At 36.9% G+C, this 17,227-nt stretch overlaps 1 protein-coding gene and 1 pseudogene across 1 annotated transcript in view; one reads left to right on the forward strand and one right to left on the reverse strand.

Annotated features, from left to right (window-relative positions):
• The window catches only part of IDS (iduronate 2-sulfatase), a 290,420-nt gene that overhangs the window by 76,314 nt on the left and 196,879 nt on the right, over nucleotides 1-17,227 (reverse strand). The gene's annotated exons all lie outside the window — the stretch shown is intronic.
• LOC118635951 lies at nucleotides 4,747-5,487 on the forward strand (annotated as a pseudogene).

Below are 17,227 nucleotides of genomic sequence, written 5' to 3' on the forward strand. Positions count from 1 at the left end.
CAGACATCATACGCAGCAGAATTTTTACTGACACATCACCTAAGGCAATAGAAACAAAGGAGAAAATGAACACATGGGACTACATCAAAACGGAAAGGCTACCCACTGTATGGGAGAGCATAATTGCCAATGATATATCAGATAAGGGGTTAATTTCCAATACATATAGAGTGCTCATACAATTCCACAAAAGGAAGACAAAGAATCCAATTAAAAAATAGGCAGAGGAACTAAATAGACACCTCTCCAAACAGGACATTCAAATGGCTAAGAAACATATGAAGAAATGCTCATCATCAGTAATCATTAGAGAGATGCAAATTAAAACAACAATGAGGTATCACCTCACACCTGTCAGAATGGCTGCCATCAACAAATCATCAAACAACAAGTGTTGGCAAAGGTGCGGAGAAAAGGGGACTCTAGTGCACTGCTGGTGGGAATGCAGTCTGGTGCAGCCACTATGGAAAGCAATATGGTGTTACGTCAAAAAATTTAAAATTGAACTTCCATTTGACCTAGTGATCCCACTTCTAGGAATATACCCTAAGAAGCCTAAAACAGCAATCAGAAATAATATATGTACCCCCATATTCTTAGCAGCACTACTTAGAATCGCTAAGATCTGGAAACAGCCCAAGTGTCCATCAGTAGACAAATGGATAAAAAAGCTGTGGTACATATACACAATGGAGTACTATGCAGCTGTAAGAAAGAAAGATCTGTTATCCTTTGAGACTACATGGAGGGACCTTGAAAGTATCATCCTAATTGAAACAAGCCAAACAGAGAAAGACAAGTTTCATATTATCTCACTTATTTGTAGAATATAATGAACATAACAGTCTGAGGAATGGGTAGTCCCAGAGATGCGGAAGTGGGGTACAGACTGACAATATCCTAAAGAGGGGGGTGGTGGAGGAGAGATAAACCACAGAACTTATATGCATGTATGCATGAACAGTGGACATGGACAACAAACTGGGGAAAGAGCAGGGAGGGAGGGGAGGGGTGAATCAGTGGGGGAAAATGGAGAAACATCTGTAACAACAATTAATTAATTAAAAAAAACACATACAAAAACAATTAGCAACAACAATAACATTAAATATATATTAAACACTATGAGCTAACACCATGCTAAACTCTTTACGCATAACCGATTTAACAACTAAACAAGGGAGGTAATAATATTATCACCTTTTACAGATCAGGAAATTGAGACACAGAAGGGTTGAACATTTTTTCCAAGCTCATAATGTCACCCTTTAATCATTAAGGTGAACTTATATTCACTCTTTTAAGAAAGGAATGAAACATGTACCTTGCCTTAGATTTTCAACTGAAAGAGCTCAAATCAAAAGCATTCTTGAGTTATCTGAAATGTTCCCTTATGAGCAGCAGAATTCTGATGCTTCCTTGAAGTGGCATTCCCTGGAGAAGCATTACCCGACCTATGAGGATTTCATAATTTATTCTTAAATTCCTGCTTTCTGCTCCAGAATTTTTACAGCCATGACAACCAACCAAGCTAGTGATTCCTACCCAGGGTTATGGGATAAAGTATAGGACTCAGGTTAAATTGAAATTTCAGATAAACAAATACCTTTTTGAGTGTATGCCCCAACTATTGCATGAGACATATATATAAAAAAAAAGTAGTCATTGTCTATCTGAAAGGCAGCATTAACTAAGCATCCAATTTATGTGTTTGCTCATCTGGCCACTATATCCCTAACATAACTCTACTGCCAATCCTCTGGACCTCCTAAACTCCTCTTTGATGTCCACAGGACTTTGATTTCCACCTTTCTACCTCATAAGCCTGAAGGGAAGAGGGACTGGGAAGTCTAAGGTCCGGCTTCCAGAGTGTACAAAGGGCTGGGGAATTGCTCTTGGCATCCACAATTAGCCCCTGGAGCACATTTTCCCATAGAAACAATAATCTTAATGGCAGATGGCTGCCTAATGCTATGGTTCCTATAGTCCATACATATTCTGTTAAAATAGGCTTTTGTAAACTAGCCTGAGAACCCTCCAATCATTTGAAACATTGTTTCCATAGGAAAAATGCTTTGCAAGTTCCAAAAAATTGACTTACAAACAAACTTTTAGAACAAAATGCATCAGTAAATTGGGGAGGGCTTGTGGTTTTACCCTCACAGAGTTATTCCAATCTTGTGACTTTACTACAAGGTGTTAGCAAAGTTTAGGACTACTTAGCATACCAAAGAGAGGCCAGTGCATTTGCCAAAGAAACATTTTTTATTAATTCATTTATTTTTTATTACTGATGTTTCTCCTTTGTCCCCCTTAGAAACCCCCCTCCTGTTCTCGACACCCTGCTCACAGCATTGTTGTCTAAGACCATTGGTTTTGCATACAAGTGTTTTGGTTTATCTCTCCCTCTTACCCCCTCCTCTGTGGTCAGTCTGAACCCTACTCCTTTCTATGTCTCTAGGTCTATTTTATTCATTATCTTATTTTGTTCATTATATTCCACAAATAAGTGAGATTCATGTAGTACTTGTCTTCCTTTGACTGGCTTATTTCACTTAACATAATACTCTCCAGGTCCCTAAATGTCATCTCAAAGGGTAAAAGATCTTACTTTCTTACAGCTGCATAATATTCCATTGTGTAAATGAACAATGAACAAAACCTTTTTATCAAATCATCTACTGATGGGCACTTGGGCTGTTTCCAGATCTTAACTATTGTAAATAGTGCTGCTATGAACATAGGAGTGCACATATTCTTTCTCAATGGTGTTTCAAGATTCTTAGGATATATTCTGAAAAGTGGGATCACTAGGTCAAAAGGTAGTTCCATTTTTAATTTTTTGAAGTAACACCATACTGGCTGCACCAGTCTGCATTTCTACTAGCAGTGTACAAGAGTCCCCTTTTCTCCACACCCTCACCAGCACTTGTTGTTTGATGATTTGTTGATGGTGGCCATTCTGACAGATGTGAGGTGATACATCATAGTCATTTTAATTTGCATCTCTCTGATGATTAGTGATGTTGAGCATTTTTTCATATGTCTCTTGGCCATTTGTATGTCCTGTTTGGAACAGTATCTATTCAGTTCCTCTGCCCATTTTTTAAATTGGATTGTTTGTCTTCCTTTTGTTGAGCTGTATGAGTACTCTATATATTTTGGATATTAAATCCTTATCTGACATATAATTGTAAAATATGTTTTTCCAGAGGATGTGTTTCCTTTTCATTTTGATGCTGGTTTCTCTGTCATGCAGAAACATTTTAGTTTGATGTAGTCCCATTTATTAATGTTTTCCTTTGTTCTCTTGCCCTAGGTGATTTATTGGTGAAAATTCTGCTATCTTTTAAGTCTGAGACTTTGCTTCATATATTTTCCTCTAGGGTTTTTTAATGCTTTCATGAGTTACATTTTAGACTTTTATCCATTTTGAGTTTGTTCTTGTGTATGGTGTAAGTCAGTGATTTAGTTTCTTTTTTTTTTTGCATGTACTTGTCCAATTCTTCCAAAACCATTTATTGAAGAGACTGTTTCTATTTGTTGATTATTCTTGCCTCCGTTGTCAAATATTAATTGTACATAATGTCTTGGGTTCTCTGTTCTTTTCCATTGCTCTATATGATTGTTCTTGTGCTAGTACCAGGCTGTTTTGATTTTGATGGCTTTGTTGTATAACTAGATATCTGGTATTGTGATCCCTCCAACTTTGTTCTTCTTTTTCAAGATTGTTGTGGCTTTTGGGGGTCCTTTTGGTTCCATATAAACTTTTGGAGTATTTTTCTAGATCTGTGAAGTATATCGTTGGTACTTTAATAGGTGTTGCATTGAATCTATACATTGTTTTGGATAGTATGGGTACTTTAATGATGTTGATTCTTTCAATCTATGAACAGGGTATATGTTTCCACTTTTTTATGTATTCGTTTTTTATACATTTTTTTCAATGTCCTGTAGTTTCCTGAGAACAGGTCTTTACTTCCTTGGTTAAATTTATTTCTAAGTCTTTTATTTTTTTTGTTGTTGTTGCAATGGTAAATTGGATTATTTTTTTTAGTTTCCCTTTCTGAGTATTTATTATTGGTGTATAAGTATCCCATCGATTTCTGGATGATGATTTTGTATCCTGCTATTTTTTTTTTCTCTCCTTTAGGGTTATTTGAACACTAGTCATGCATGTTAATTTATCTATTATATTTCATTATATATCTTTGACTCTTTTTATTATTTGTTGCTTTAGTAATTACAGTGTACATTTTTAACTTTTTACAGTCTACTTAGAATCAATATATCACCACTTCAAAGGAATATATTAATCTTACTACCATATTAGTCTCTTTACCCTCCCTATTTTATGTTGTAATTGTTATGTATTACATCTCTGTGCACTAAAGCTCAATCAATATTATCACTTTTGATTTCAATGTTCAAATATATTTTAAGAACTCAAGATTAGAAGACAGTCTATTATAAATACTCAGATATTAACCATTTATGTTGCTCTTCTTTCATTCCTGATGTTCCAAGTTTCCTTCAGGCATGATAGCCCCCACTAAGTGAAGAACTTCCTATAGGAAATCTTTGGAGAAATTATATTGGCAATGAGTTATCTCAGTTTTCCTTCATATAATAATGTCTTTATTTTGGCTTCCTCCCTGAATGATATTTCCACTCAGAATTCTTGGTTTACAGTAATTTTATTTTAGTACTTTAAAAATGTTTTACAGTGGGGAGAGGAAGTTTGTGATGGCTGCCAGGGCGCTAACTGAGAAGGTGCTGATGGACAGCACAGAGGAGGTAGAGTCTCTCACGGCAGCAGAGAAGCTGTCCACCCAGAAGCTCGAGCAGAGACTGTGCAAGTTCCAGGAGCTGCATCTGAAGCGGAATGAAGCTCGTAAATTAAGCCACCAGGAATTTGTGGAAGAAGATAAAAGACAAATTACCTGCAAATTGGGAAGCCAAAAAAGCTCATATGCAGTGGGAACTACAGGAAGAATAAAAGAAAAAGAAATGTGCAGCAAGAGAGCAAGACTATGAGAAATTGAAGTTACTGGAGATCAGTGCATAAGATGCAAAAAGATTGGAGAGGAACAAGAAGAGGATTAACTCTGACTTTTGATTTTCAGATTATGTTGCTGCCCAGTAACACCAGTATCATCAGTTGATGAATCAGATCAAACCTGATGTGGAAATGTATGAGAAACTGAGAGAAAAGCATGGAGAAGAGTTTTCCCCAACATCCAATAGTCTTCTTCATGAAATTGGAATGCATGCACCTTCCACACAGGAAATTGATAGGGTGGTTACAGATCTGGAAAAACAAATTGAAAAATGAGACAAATATAGCCAGAGATGACCTTATAATGACAAGGCAGACATTGATACATTAATGAAACAAATGCCAAATTCAACAAGAAGGAAGAAAGATCGTATGGGATATATACAGCTGAAATTAAATAGAGTTTGGAAAGAGAGACAGATGTCTAATCTTCAGCAACTGTTTTTAGAAGCTTGAGAATGGAGGGAAAATTTCTGCTAGCAGAACTCAGTCTATACGTTCCCACTCAGCATTTAAAAATACATGTTTTTAGCCAAACAGAGAAAGACATGTATCCTATGATCTCACTTATTTGTGGAATATAATGAACATAACAGTCTGAGGAATGGGGTAGTCCCAGAGATGTAGAAGTGGGGTACAGACTGACTATCCTCAGAAGAGGGTGTGGGGGGAGTGATAAACCACAGAACTTATATGCATGTATGCATGAACAATGGACAGGGACAACAAAGCTGGGGAGAGGGCGGAAAGGGAGGGGAGGGGGGAATCAGTGGGGGAAAAAGGAAAAACATCTGTAACAAAAATAAATAAATTAAGAAAAAAGAAAATAAAAAATAAAAATAAATGTTTTTTCTTAAACATATATTTCCAAATTTTTGTGCTTGAATATAAGATGTATTTCTTGTAGTATACTTGTTTTATAATAATCTACTTTGTATACATTATAATTATATTATTTTCTATGTATTTTAAATGTGTGATTGTTTAATCTTTGAAGCATTTTGGGCTTAAGATTGCTGGTACCAAATAAATTCAGTCATTGTCACTTTGAATAATGTTAGAAATTTGATAGAATCTAGAGCTGTACTCAGAAAACATATGGGGTTGTAGAGGCTAAAGCTAAGGACAATGTGGTAATTGGACTACAAGAGGGCTTGTGCAAGCTGTCCCCAGGGCTGTTTATGATCAAGTACAGGGAGAAACAGAGCTATCCTGTGAATATTGACCATGTACTGTTCGTTTTGTTTACAAAGCAAATACTCTAAGGAGTAAAATCTCTACCAAAAATAATAATAATAATAATAATAATTAACCTAGACTGCTAGCCTCCAGGCAAAAAGCTAGAGGATAACAGTACGTTTACTGGGCTGGCAACTTTAACCAGGAAAGTAAGACTTGACAGTGGTGTTCAACGCGGGTCCTCCCTCGCTCATCTAAACACAGGAGAGGGAGCCACAAACAGCAGAACACCAATACCCACAGGGAGAACTTGACAGGCTCCAAAGCCCACAGTGATAGCTAAAATGGTGAAACACAGAAACAGAAGCCAAATGAAAGAGCAAGACACCTCCACCGAAGATGAGATCAATGTGGAGCAATTAGGCATGTTAACAGAGCTAGAATTCAGAGCCATGATCTTAAGGAAGCTGAACAGCATGAGGAAGGACATAGAGACACTGAAAATAAGCCAATTGGAAATTAAAAACCAACAAGAAGAGATAAAAAATGACATATCCGAAATGAAAAACACATTGGAAGGTTTAAAAAGCAGAGTAGGGGAAGCTGAGGACCGGATCAGTGAATTAGAAGACAGGGTAGAAAAAATCAACCAATCAGAAAAACAAAAGGAAAAAACTTAAAAAACAGGAAGACAGCTTAAGAGAACTATGGGACAACTGGAAACGTAATAATATTCGCATCATAGGAGTCCCCGAAGAAGAAGAAAATGAGCAAGGGATAGAGAATATATTCAAAAAATAGTGAGAGAAAACTTCCCTAATTTGGTGAAGGAAGAAGGCATTCAAGTTCAAGAAGCACAGAGAGTCCCAAGTAAGAAGAACCCAAACAGGCCCACACCAAGACACATAGTAATTAAAATGCCACAAATTAAAGACAAAGAGAGAATCCTAAAAGCAGCAAGAGATAAGCAACAGGTTACCTACAAAGGGAACCCCATAAGTCTCTCAGCTGACTTCTCACAAGAAACACTACAGGCCAGAAGAGATGGCATGAAGTAATCAAAGTCATGAAAAACAAGAATCTGAACCCAAGACTACTCTACCCAGCAAGGCTATCATTCAAAATAGAAGGTCAAATAAAGAGCTTCACAGACGAAAAAAGGCTAAGAAAATATATTTGCACCAAACCAACACTACAAGAAATGTTGAAAGGACTACTGTAATTAGCAGAAGAAATAGGAAGAAAAATAGAACCACACTAAACAAAAATGGCAATAATAAATACATATCAATAATCACCTTAAATGTAAATGCATTGAATGCTCGGATAATGTGACACAAAGTAGCTGATTGGATAAGAAAGCATGACTCATCTATATGTTGTTTCCAAGTGACCCACCTCAAAACAAAAGACTCACATAGGTTGAAAGTGAAGGGATGGAAAAAAATCTTCCAAGCAAACGGAAGGAAAAAAAAGCTGGGGTAGAAAACCTCATATCTGATTAAATAGATTTCAGAATGAAGGCCATAATTAGAGACAAAGAAGGCCACTACGTAATATTGAAAGGATCTATCCAACAGGAAGATATAACTTTGGTAAACATATATGCACCCAATATAGGAGCACCAAAATATATTAAAAATTTTCTGGATGAGTTCAAAGGAGAAATCCATAGCAATACATTCATAGCAGGGGACTTCAACACCCCATTAACATCACTGGATAGATCATCTAGACTAAAAATTAGCAAGAAAAAAGACTCTAAATGAAGCACTAGAACAAATGGATTTAATCGATATCTACAGAGAATTTCACCCCAAAACTGCAGAATTCACAGTCTTCTCAAGTGCACATGGGACACTACCATAGATAGACCACATGTTAGGACACAAACTAAGTCTCTACAAGTTCAAGAAGATTGAAATCATATCAAGCATCTTCTCAGGTCACAATGCCATGAAACTAGAAATCAATTGCAACAAGAACATGCGAAGACATTTCAACACATGGAGGCTAAATAGCATGTTATTAAACAATGAATGGGTCACCAAGGAGATCAAGGAAGAAATCAAAAACTTCCTGGAAACCAAGGAAAATGAACACACAACAACACAAAATCTATGGGATGCAGCGAAAGCAGTTCTGAGAGGGAAGTTCATAGCACTACAGGCCTACCTCAAAAAACAAGAAAAATTTCTAATTGACTGTCTAACCTCACAACTTAAAGAATTAGAAAGCAAACAAAAAGAAAACCCCAGAGCAAGTAGAAGGAAGGAAATAGTAAAGATCAGAGCAGAAATAAATGACATAGAGACCAAAAAAACAATTCAAAGGATCAATGAAACAAAGAGGTGGTTTTTCGAAAAGATAAACAAGATTGATGGACCCTTAGCTAGACTCACCAAGAAACAAAGAGAGAGAACCCAAATACACAAAATCAGAAATGAAAGAGGAGAAGTAACAACCAACACCACGGAAATACAAAACATCCTTAACAACTACTATGAACAACTATATGGCAACAAATTCGACAATCTAAGCGAAATGGACAAATTTCTAGAAACACACAGTCTCCCAAAACTATTCCCGGAAGAGATAGGAAACTTGAACAGACCAATAACAACTAAGGAAATTGAAGAGGTAATCAAGACTCTCCCAGCAAACAAAAGCCCAGGCCCAGATGGTTTCACGGGGGAGTTTTACCGAACATTCAAAAAAGAACTAACACCCATTCTCCTCAAACTATTTCAAAAAATTCAAGAAGAAGGAAGACTTCCAAACACGTTCTATGAGGCCAGCATAATTCTAATTCCAAAACCAGAAAAAGACACTACGAAGAAAGAAAACTACAGGCCAATATCCCTGATGAACATAGACGCCAAAATCCTGAACAAAATACTAGCAAATCGGATCCAGAAATACATCAAAAAAATTATTCACCATGACCAAGTGGGATTCATCCCAGGGATGCAAGGCTGGTACAATATTCGCAAATCAATAAACGTGATACATCACATAAACAAAATGAAGAATAAAAACCACATGATCATATCAATAGATGCTGAAAAAGCATTCGACAAAATCCAGCATCCAGTTCTGATAAAAACGCTCAGCAGTGTGGAAATAGAGGGATCATATCTAGACATAATAAAGGCCATATATGAAAGACCTACAGCCAACATCATACTCAATGGGCAGAAACTAAAAACATTTCCATTAAGAACAGGAACAAGACAGGGATGTCCACGTTCACCACTCTTATGTAACATTGTACTGGAAGTCTTAGCCACAGCAATCAGACATGAAGAAAAAATAAAAGGGATCCAAATTGGAAAGGAGGAAGTGAAACAGTCATTATTTGAAGATGACATGATATTGTACATAGAAAACCCTAAAGACTCCATCAAAACTCTATTAGACTTAATAAATGAATTTGGCAAAGTAGCAGGATACAAAATTAACGTCAAGAAATCGACGGCATTCTTGTACATCAATGATGAACTCACAGAAAGAGACACTGAAAAAACAACCCCATTTACCATCGCTCCAAAAAAATTATGATACCTAGGAATAAACTTAACCAAAGAAGTAAAGGAGCTATTTGCAGAAAACTACAGGTCATTGAAAAAAAATAGAGGAAGATATAAAAAAGTGGAAGCACATACCCTGTTCATGGATTGGAAGAATTAACATCATTAAAATGTCCATACTACCCAAAGCAATCTATAGATTCAATGCAATCCCCATCAAAATATCAACGACATATTTTATAGAACTAGAATAAATACTTCAAAAGTTCATATGGAACCAAAAAAGACCCCGAATAGCCACAGCAATCTTGAAAAAGAAGAACAAAGTTGGAGGGATCACAATACCAGATATCAGGTTATACTACAAAGCGACTGTAACCAAAACAGCCTGGTACTGGCACAAGAACAGTCATATAGACCAGTGGAACAAAACTGAAAACCCAGAAATGGACCCAAGGCAATACGCTCAATTAATATTTGACAAAGGTGGCAAGGGCATACAGTGGAGTAAAGACAGCCTCTTTAATAAATGGTGTTGGGAAAATTGGACAGCTACATGCAAAAAAATGAAACTAGACCATCAACTTACACCATACACAAGAATAAACTCAAAATGGATAAAAGACTTAAATGTGACCCGTGAATCCATAAAAATTCTAGAAGAAAATGTAGACAACAAAATTTCGGACATCATACGGAGCAGAATTTTCACTGATACATCACCTAAGGCATCAGAAATAAAGGAGAAAATGAACACATGGGACTACATCAAACTAAAAAGCTTCTGCACAGCAAAAGAAACAATCATCAAAATGGAAAGACAACCCACTATATGGGAGAACATCATTGCCAATGATGTATCAGATAAGGGGTTAATTTCCAATATATACAGAGTGCTCATACAACTCCACAAAAGGAAGACAAAGAACCCAATTAAAAAATGGGCAGAGGAGCTGAATAGACAACTCTCCAAACAGGACATACAAATGGCCAAGAGACATATGAAGAAATGCTCAACATCACTAATCATCAGAGAGATGCAAATTAAAACAACAAGGAGGTATCACCTCACACCTGTCAGAATGGCCGCCATCAACAAATTATCAAACAACAAGTGTTGGCGAGGGTGTAGAGAAAAGGGGACTCTGATACACTGCTGGTGGGAATGCAGACTGGTGCAGCCGCTATGGAAAACAATATGGTGCTACCTCAAAAAATTAAAAATTGAACTTCCATTTGACTCAGTGATCCCACTGCTGGGAATATACCCTAAGAAGCCTGAAACACCAATCAGGAAGAATATATGTACCCCCATGTTCGTAGCAGCACTATTTACAATAGCTAAGATCTGGAAACAGCCCAAGTGTCCACCAGTAGACGAATGGATAAAAAAGCTGTGGTACATATACACAATGGAGTACTATGCAGCGGTAAGAAAGAAAGATCTCTTATCCTTTGAGACGACATGGAGGGACCTGGAAAGTATTATCCTAAGTGAAAGAAGCCAAGCAGAAAAAGACAAATACCACATGATCTCACTTATATACGGAATATAATGAACATAACAGTCTGAGGAATACAGTAGACCCAGACACATAGAAGTAGGGCACAGACTGACATCCCTCAGAAGAGGGGATGGGGGGTGGGGGGGGTGGGAAGAGATAAACCATAGAACTTATATGCATGTATGCATGACCAATGGACATGGACAACTAAGCCGGGGACAGGGTGGAGGGTGGGTGGGGTGGGGGGTGCCAATGGAGTAAAAAGGTAAAATATCTGTAACAAAAAAATAAATAAATAAATAAAAATTCATAAAAAATAATAATAATAATAATAATAAAACAAAAAAAGATTTTTACTTTTTTTTTTTTGGCCTAAATGATTTCTGATGAATTCAAATGTTCCTAAGCAACAGCATAATGACAGCTGTTAGCTTGGCTTATCACACTTCCATAGCCTTGGCTAGTAAGAATTTATCAGACCCATATGGAATTAGACAGTTGATTACTTAGAGAGCATAAGCAAGATCAGCTTAATGTCAGCTCTCTGCATTCTTAGTCCTACAGAATGACACCAAACCTAATGGGCTGAATGACTGACAACAAGAGTAGGAATTATTAATGGAAGGGTCAATTCTATACCATAGTGAAACATTTATATTGCCTCTAGTTGTATCTCAAGGGGAGGAGGCAAGGTGAACAGTCCTGGTAGGTAGATGAGGACCTGGCTCAAGATAAGGAAGCAAGTGATAGTTCTCACAAGATTGCCTATTTCACCATGTTTTGAGAGAATAACAGGAATAATCCCTCCCCCAAGAATAGGTCAAATTTTGGTTTAGTCTTGCCTAGGTAGTCTATCTGGATGCATCTAGGTAGTCTATCTGGCTAGAGTGCCATGATGGAGCTGTTTCACTATAGTGAAATACCTACACTCAATCAAGTTATTGTTTATAAGTAATGTGTTACTATTTCTCTGGCTGCATTGAGGGTTTTTCTTTATCTTTAGTTTTAGTGGATTTATTATGATGTACCTGTTTCTTTGGAGTTAACCTGTTTGGATTTCAATGAACTTCTCAGATCCATATGTTTATGTCTTTTGATACTTTGTGAATTTTTCAGTCATTGTTTCTTCAAATTTTACCTGCATCATATTCTTTCTCCTCCATTTGTAAGACTACTATGATGCCAGCCCCTCTGATAAGAAAAGAAGATTCCTTTTTCTTAGAGTTGTAGCCACATAGGAGCCCTGCTTCCCTTGTTGTTATTGCCACTACTACCACCATGAGATTATCAGGGTGCTGAGATAAAAAAAAAAAAAAAAAAAAAGTGAAAGAGAACAAGTAAATGGGGGATTTTCCCTACTCTCTCTGAGTGTTGATTATTCATTGTCCTGCTTCTCAAGAAAGAACTAGAAGTTTTCTCCTGAGTTCTCTCTGGGTTCCAAGCTACCCTGGGCCCAAAACTGGAGATACAGGAGGAAAAAATGGAAAACTTACCACCAATTTGGTAGTACTTAAAAAACATGGTCTTTCTCTTTAATCTACTATTTACTTTACAAAGTCCTCAAAGAACTGCTTCATGTATTTTTTCTAAATTTGATAGCTGCAGTCAATAAGAGAGACAGAGAGGAGTGTGGCTACTTCCTCTAAACTGAAACCAGCATACCCTCAGCCTCAGTTCTGCCACTTGAGAACTGAAACCATCTACAGACACATAGACTAAGTGGATTAAGACCATGATTTTAGCCCTGGCCAGTTTGGCTCAGCGGTTAGAGCATCAGCCTGCGGTCCGGAGAGACCCTGGTTCGGTTCCCGCTAAGGGCACGTACCTTGGTTGCAGTTTGTCCCCGGCCCTGGTTGGTCGTGCGGGTGGCAAACACTCGATGTGTCCCTTCACATCGATGTTTCTCTCTCTCTCTCCCTTCCTCTCTCTCCCTCCTACTCTATCTGTACAAAAAATGGAAAAATATCCTCGGATGAGGAAAAAAAAACAAAAAACATGATTTTAGTATTCCTTGAAATTCTTATCCAGGAAGATAAAAATTGTATCTAACATGTTTATTGTTCCAGGGACTTCATAGAAGAGGTAGATTAGGTTGATGAGGATCTGGCTAATGAGTGCCTCTTGCAAGATAAGGAGGCAAATGATAGCTCCTCACAAGATTGCCTATTTCACTATGTTTTGACAGAGAAACAGGTTGACCCCCCCAAAGGATTAAGTCAAATTTTGGTTCAATCTTGCTTAGACATTTATTTAAACAAAAGAACACACAACTAATCTTCATCAGAGTAATTACTTCCTTATCAAAGTGATAGGTCATTTATCAGGCCTTTTATGTGACCGTTACTCTGCAAGTTTTGCTTCAAAATTCTCACCTTACTGTGTCCACCAATTCCATCTATTAATATATCACAAATTATGACAAAGGTGTTAAAAGCATACAGTGAAGTAAAGACAGCCTCTTTAATAAATGGTGTTGGGAAAATTGGACAGCTACATGCAAAAAAAATGAAACTAGACCATCAACTTATACCACACACAAGAATAAACTCAAAATGGATAAAAGACTTAAATGTGACTCATGAATCTATAAAACTCCTAGAAGAAAATGTAGGCAACAAAATTTCAGACATTATACACAGCAGAATTTTTACTGATACTTCATCTAAGGCAACAGAAACAAAGGAGAAAATGAACACATGGGACTACATCAAACTCAAAAGCTTCTGCATAGCAAAAGATACAATCATCAAAATGGAAAGGCAACCCACTGTATGGGAGAGCATAATTGCCAATGATGTATCAGATAAGGGGTTAATTTCCAATGTATAGAGAGTGCTCATAAAAATCAACAATAAGAAGACACAGAACCCAATTAAAAAATGGACAGAGGAACTAGACACTTCTCCAAACAGGACATACAAATGGCTAAGAGACATATGAAGAAATGCTCAACATCACTAATCATTAGAGAGATGCAAATTAAAACAACAATGAGGTACCACCTCACACCTGTCAGAATGGCCACCATCAACAAATCATCAAACAAGAAGTGTTGGCGGGGTGTGGAGAAAAGGGGACTCTAGTACACTGCTGGTGGGAATGCAGACTGGTGCAGCTACTATGGAAAACAATATGGTGTTCCCTCAAAAAATTAAAAATTGAACTTCCATTTGACCCAGTGATCCCACTTCTAGGAATATACCCTAAGAAGCCCAAAACACGAGTCAGAAAGAATATATATACCCCCATGTTTGTAGCAGCACTATTTACAATAGCTAAGATCTGGAAATAGCCCAAATGTCCATCAGTAGATGAATGGATAAAAAAGTGGTGGTACATATACACAATGAAGTACTATGCAGTTGTAAGAAAGAAAGGTCTCTTATCCTTTGAGATGACATGAAGGGACCTGGAGAGTATTATCCTAATCGAAACAAGCCAAACAGAGAAAAACAAATATCACATGACCTCACTTATTTGTGTAATACAATGAACATAATAGTCTGAGGAACGGGGTAGTCCCAGAGATGTGGAAGTGGGGTACAGACTGACAATGCCCAGAAGAGGAGTTGGGGGGAGAGATAAACTATAAAACTTATATGCATGTATGTATGAACAATGGACATGGACAAGAAAGGTGGGGACAGGATGGGGAGGGAGAGGAAGGGAAAATCATTGGGGAAAAAAGGAGAAACATCTGTAACAAAAATAAATTAATTAATTAAAAAATAAAATATATATATCACAAATTACATCTGATTGTAATAATGCCTCAGCATTGTTTTATCCACCTTAAATTAGACTTTACTTGATCAACAACTTGTTATGGTGGTATTTGTGTTTTAGGTTGGCAGTTGATGGGCTTATTCCAAAATGGTCTTGAGGGACCACAGCAGCAATTAAAAACTCTTAACAAGGGTTTCAACTTCCACAATAATAAAGCAGTTAAGACAGATAATAAAGTTAAAAAAAAATATCAACAAGAGTATATACATCACAAATGAGAGACATAAAAATTGTCCAATGTACTAATTAGAATGTTCCCTGTTTCTCACTCTCCAGTCATTTGCCAATAAGAGTTTCTTACATTTGTTTTGCTTTGCTACACACGGTACAGAGAAAAAGACTATTATTTTTTTATGTCTGATTCCCCATTCAAGAATTTTCCTACATTAGAGTCATGTGGTTAACTTCTCTTGGATCTCTCCTAGGCTCCCAGACACCCATCACAAAGCACATCTTAACTATTGTGCTGTTCTTCATCAAACCAATGTCCTTTGTTTTTTCCCTTATTTTATGTATGCAAATCTATCACTTGGTTTGTAGACAACCAAGCCATAATTATTGTATGCTTGAATTGTAAATGCCACACACAAGTGTTTTAATATTGGTATGTGTGTAATTAAATAACTATGTCTGAGCTAAAGGAAGAAATATAACCCATTCAAACCTTATTTTAATTTATTTACAGGTAATAGTGTTTGTCTGTTCTGCTTATTTGCCTAATTTCACAAAGATTCTTTTCTCCTTTTGCTTTTTATTTGAAAGAGGACAGACAGTGTTTTTTAATTATTATTTAAATATTTTATGCATGGTGTAATTAAGATGTGAGGTTTTGTGACTTTTAAATATCTACCTTTAAATGTTTGTTTTGCATTTTGTATGTTTCCTGCAGTTTTCACTGTCACGTTGCAGAGTTTCCTTTCCAGGTTCATTTCACCACACCAGTCTCTAGTCCTGCTTAACTATCCACTGTCTTCTCCTTGCTATTTCTCACCTCTATCAGGATTAACTCACATATACATCACACTGAGATTTGTATCTGGTAAAGTATGCAGAGATAAAGCTATGTACACTAGAATTTTGCTTTAGGGGAACTCACAGTGGGGAAAGGATTTGTATAATTCTATGTATTGGGGGGGTATTTATTTCTGTTCTCTGGGATTCTTAGAAAACCAATTTACAGAGCTCTTCCATATAATATTTGTGTTTCCCTGTTTACAAATCACTTTGATATACATTTGATTTTCACAAGGATTGCTTGAGACATGGAACATCATTGCTCTTCTTGAATAGATTAGGAAACTAAGGTTCACTCAAGAATGGGGGCACCATGAGCTATGCATTAAACTAGGCAGCTTTCCATGATTGCTTTTTAGTTATTTAACAAATGTCTTCTGCACTCTTAGGATGTGTCAGTTTCTGTATTAAGTGCTAGGAGTTGCTCCTATGTTGCTCCCAGACTCCTGAGACTCTTTCCTTTAGAATTTGGGCAACAAAATTATTCTGCTTAACTGAAACTAACTTTTTATTTCCAGATCAATCTCAGGCATATTTCAGTCCTGCCCAAGTTGAAATAGAAAGTAGTGAAATAAGGCAGACATAGCAAATGAGGGCTCAAAAGCTGTTCTATACCAAACCTGACTCAGTCTAATTTTTTTTATCCTCATCCAAGGACATTTTTGCTTTTATCTTCAAATAGATTGGGAGGGAGAGGGAAGAAGAGAGAGAGAAACATTGATGTGAGAGAGACACTGGTTGTCACCTGCATGATCACAACTGACGCCGGGGATAAACTGCAACCAAGGTACATTCTCTTAGCGGAAACCAAACCCGGGACTCTGGTCCGTGGGCTGATGCTTTAACCGCTAAGCCAAACCTGCCAGGGCTCAGTGTTTAATTTTAAGTATGACTTTAGACAAGTTAGTACACCTCTCTTGGTCCAGTTTCTCCATCTTTAAACAGGACATGTTACACTAGGATATTAATAGCTCTAAGAATCTGCCTGTAAAGATTCACATTAATTAGCTCTATCTATTCAAAGATACACTAGGTCAATGATTCAACAGGAACCTACATTCCCCAAAGTGGAGTTATGTCAAAATCTTGGGGTATATGGAATTTGAAAGAGCAGTCAATATTTTAATTGGATATTTAAAAAGTGGGGAAAGCCT

The sequence above is a fragment of the Molossus molossus genome, unplaced genomic scaffold, assembly GCF_014108415.1.
Source record: "Molossus molossus isolate mMolMol1 unplaced genomic scaffold, mMolMol1.p scaffold_m16_p_2, whole genome shotgun sequence".
In the NCBI taxonomy this organism is placed as follows: Eukaryota; Metazoa; Chordata; class Mammalia; order Chiroptera; family Molossidae; genus Molossus; species Molossus molossus.